This window comes from Mustela putorius, unplaced genomic scaffold, assembly GCF_011764305.1.
Source record: "Mustela putorius furo isolate JIRA1106 unplaced genomic scaffold, ASM1176430v1.1 tig00003896_pilon_pilon_pilon, whole genome shotgun sequence".
Classification (NCBI taxonomy): domain Eukaryota; kingdom Metazoa; phylum Chordata; class Mammalia; order Carnivora; family Mustelidae; genus Mustela; species Mustela putorius.
In genome coordinates this window covers 15,840,009-15,844,359 of record NW_025422045.1, presented here as the reverse complement: position 1 = coordinate 15,844,359, position 4,351 = coordinate 15,840,009, and the positions used below count along the sequence as shown (strand labels likewise).

The window sequence follows — 4,351 nt, the reverse complement described above, 5'->3', positions numbered from 1 at the left end:
GAGAAGAATAGGTATTAACTATTCTTTAAATTCTTGGTAGAATTCACTGATGAAGCCTACTACTACTCCTGGACTTCTGTTTGTTCAGATGTTTTTTGTTTGTTTACTGATTCAATTTCTTTGCTGGATGTCAGTCTCTTCAAATTTTCTATTTCTTTCTATTTCAGTTTTGGGAAGTTATGTGTTTCTAGGAATGTATCCATTTTTGTCCTAGGTGGTCGAATTTATTGGCATATAGTTTTTTACAAGATTCTCTTATAATTGTATTTCTGTGATGGTGTTTTTTTGCTTCTCTCATTTGTGATTTTATTTTTGAGTCCTTTCTCTCTCTCTCTCTCTTTATAAAGATTTATATGTTTATTTGAGAGAGAGAGAGAAAGAGAGAGAGCACACAGAGGGAGAAGGAGAACCAGAATCCCTGTTGACCAGAGAGTCTGTTTCTTTTCGATAAGTCTGGTTAGAGTTTTATAAGTTGCTTTTTTTTTTTTAAATATTTTTTAAAGAACCAGCTCCTGGTTTCATTGATTTGTTGTATATCTTTTTAAGTTTCATTATCATTTAATTCTGCTCTAATCTTTATTATTTCCTTCCTTCTGTTGGTTTTAGGTTTTGTTGTTTTGTTTCTAGCTCCTGTAGGTATAAAATTAACTTGTTTGAGTTTTTTCTTGTTTCTTGAGATAGACATGTATTGCTATAAACTTCTTAGTACTGCTTTTGCTGCATTCCAGACATTTTGCATTGTTGTGTTTTCATTTTCATTTGCTTCCATGTGCCTTTTTTTTTTAAAGATTTTTTTCTATTTGACAGACAGAGATCACAAGTAGTCAGAGAGGCAGGCAGAGGGCAGGGGAAAGCAGGTCCCTGCCAAGCAGAGAACCTGATGTGAGATTCAATCCCAGAATCCTGGGATCACGATCTGAGCCAAAGGCAGAGGCTTTAACCCATTGAGCCACCCAGGCACCCTCCATGTGCCTTTTTAAATTTCTTTTTTGTTTCCTGGGTGACCCATTTGTTATTTATTTAACCTCCATGTATTTGTGGTCAGAAAAGCTGCATGGGGGGCACCTGGGTGGCTCAGTGGGTTAAGCCTCTGCCTTTGGCTCAGGTCCTGATCTTGGGGTCCTGGAATCGAGCCCTGCTTTGGGCTCTCTGCTTGGCAGGGAGTCTTCTTCCCCCCAACCTCTGCCTGCCTCCTCCCTACTTGTGATCTCTGTCTGTCAAATAAATAAATAAATCTTAAAAAAAAAAAACTGCCTGGTATGACTTTGATCTTGAATTTGTTAAAGTTTATTTTGTGACCTAATATACAATCTATTCTGGAGAATGTACAATGTACACTTGAAAGAATGTGTATTCTGCTGTTTTAGGAATGAATGTTCTGAATGTATTTGTTAAGTCCTTCTGATTCAGTGTGTGATTAAAAGCCATTGTTTCTTTGCTGATTACCTGTTAATTTTAATTATTTTTTTAAACATTTATTTATTTTAGATAGATAGTGCATGCGAGAGCAACAGTGTGGGGAGCAGAGGGAGAAGGAGAAATAGGCTCTCCACTGAGCAGGGAGCCCAATGTGTGGCCCAGTCTCAGGACCCCAGGATCATGACCTGAGGCAAGGAGACGCTCAACTGACTGAATCACCCAAGCACCCAGTTACTGGTTTTGATGATCTGTCCTTTGATGTAAGTGGGATGTTAAAGTCACTGCTCTTCTTGTATTATTATTGATTAGTTCCTTTATGTTTGTTATTGTTTTATATGTTTGGGTGTTCCTATATTGGGTGTGTAAATATTTAAGATTGGTGTATCTTCCCATTGGAATGTCCCTTTATTATTATATAGTGTCCTTCTTTATCTCTTGTTACAGTCTTTCCTTTAAAGTCTATTTTCTCTTAGGTCTCTGCTTCTTCCTATTCAGCAGACAGCCACATTTTCTGGTGCATTGCTAGTCATGATCCAGAGACAAGATGGTGGAGGTCAGAGTAAACAGATTTGACCATATTGCATGCCTGGTCACTATGGCTGCTTTTAATGCTGGCAAAGTGGAAATTGCCACAATCAGTGATGCCTTCATTGACCTCAACTACAAGGTATACATGTTCCATATGATTCCATCCATGGCAAATTTCATTGCACAGTTAAGGCTCAGGATGGGAAACTTGTCATCACGGAAAGCTCATCTCTAACTTCGATAATTGAAATCTCACCATCAAGTGGGGTGATGCTCATACTGAGTGTGTTGTTGAGTACACTGGAGTCTTCACCACCATGAAGCCTGGGGCTCATTTGAAGTGTGGGACCAAGGTTATCCATGACAATTTTGACATTGTGGAGGGACTCATGATCATAGTTCATGCCATCACTGCCACCCAGAGGACTGTGGACAGACCCTCTGGGAAGCTGTGGCAAGAGCCAAAGAGGCTGCCCAGTATACGATTTCTGCTTCTAAAGTGCCACCAAGGCTGTAAGGCAAGGTCATTCCTCAGCCAAATGGTATGTCCACTGGCATGGCTTCCATATTCCTACCTTCCACTGTGTCAATTTTGGATCTGTCCTGCTTCCTGAAGAAAGTTGCCAAATAGAATGACATCAAGAAGGTAGTAAAACAAGCATCTGACAGCTTCCTCGAGGACATCCTGGGCAATGCTGAGGATCAGGTTGTCTCCTGTGACTTTAACAATGACACCTACTCTTCTACCTTTGATTTTGGGACTGGCATTGCTCTCAGTGACCACATTGTCAAGCTCCTTTCCTGGTATGACAGTACATTTGGCTACAGCAACTGGGTGGTAGATATGATCCTCATGACCTTCAGGGAATAAGAGCCCTCTAAACTGCTACCCCCAGTGAGAGCAAGAGGAAGAGGGAGGCCCTCAGCTCCTGGGAAGTATTTGCCATAACTCATCCCCAATACACTGAGAATCTCCCAACCTCCATAGTTTTCACTCCTTGAAGAAAGGGAGAGGCTTGGAGAGCCCTACATTGTTGGGAACACCAGTAAAGTATGCTCTACCTAGCCAAAATAAATAAATAAAGTCTATTTTGTATGAAATAAGTATTGCTACTCTGGCTTTCTTTTTTTAAATTTTTATTTATTTGAGAGCAAGAGAGAGAGCATGAGGAGGGTGGGAGGGTGCAGAGGGAGAGAGACAGGCAGACTCCATGATGAGCAGGGAGCCCCATGCAGGGCTTAATGCCAGGACCACAGGGTCATGACCTGAGCCAAATGCAGATACTTAACTGACTGAGCCACCCAGATGCCCCTACTTTGGCTTTTCTTTTGATAACCATTTGCATGATGGACATTTCTTCATCCTCTTACTTTCAGTCTGTATTTTTAGGTCTAAAATAAGTCTGTGAGGCACCTGGGTGGCTCAGTCAGTTAAGTGGCTGCCTTGGGCTCAGGTCACAATCCCAAGGTTCTGGGATTGAGTCCAACATTGGGCTTTTTGCTCAGAGGGAAGCCTGCTTCTCTCTCTGCCCACTACTCCCTCTGCTTCTGCTCTCTCTCTCTCTGACAAATAAAATCTTAAAAAAAAAAAAACTGTACACACAACTGATAATCACATCAAAAAATGGGCAGAAGATGTGAACAGACACTTCTTTAATGAAGATATACAAATGGCTATCAGACACATGAAAAAATGTTCACCATCACTAGCCCTCAGGGAGATTCAAATTAAAACCACATTGAGATATCACCTTACACCTGTTAGAATGGCCAAAATTAGCAAGACAGGAAACAACATGTGTTGGAGGGGATGTGGAGAAAGGGGTACCCTCTTCCACTGTTGGTAGGAATGCAAGTTGGTGCAGCCACTTTGTAGAACAGTGTGGAGATTCCTCAAGAAATTAAAAATAGAGCTTCCCTATGACCCTGCAATTGCACTCCTGGGTATTTACCCCAAAGATACAGATGTAGTGAAAAGAAGGGCCATCTGTACCCCAATGTTTATAGCAGCAATGGCCACGGTCGCCAAACTGTGGAAAGAACAAAGATGCCCTTCAATGGAGGAATGGATAAGGGAGATGTGGTCCATATACACTATGGAGTATTATGCCTCCATCAGAAAGGACGAATACCCAACTTTTGTTATCAACATGGATGGGACTGGAAGAGATTATGCTGAGTGAGATAAGTCAAGCAGAGAGAGCCAATTATCATATGGTTTCACTTATTTGTGGAGCATATCAAATAACATGGAGGACATAGGGAGATGGAGAGGAGAAGGTAATTGAGGAAAATTGGAAGGGGAGATGAACCATGAGAGACTATGGACACTGAAAAACAACCTGAGGGTTTTGAAGGGGCGGGAGGTGGGAGGTTGGGGGAACCAGGTGGTGGGTATTGGGGA

General features: G+C 41.5%; 1 pseudogene; it reads left to right on the top strand.

The window, feature by feature from the left end:
• Nucleotides 1–1,963: 1,963 nt before the first annotated feature.
• Nucleotides 1,964–2,818, top strand: LOC123388221 (annotated as a pseudogene).
• The last annotated feature ends 1,533 nt before the right edge of the window (nucleotides 2,819–4,351 follow it).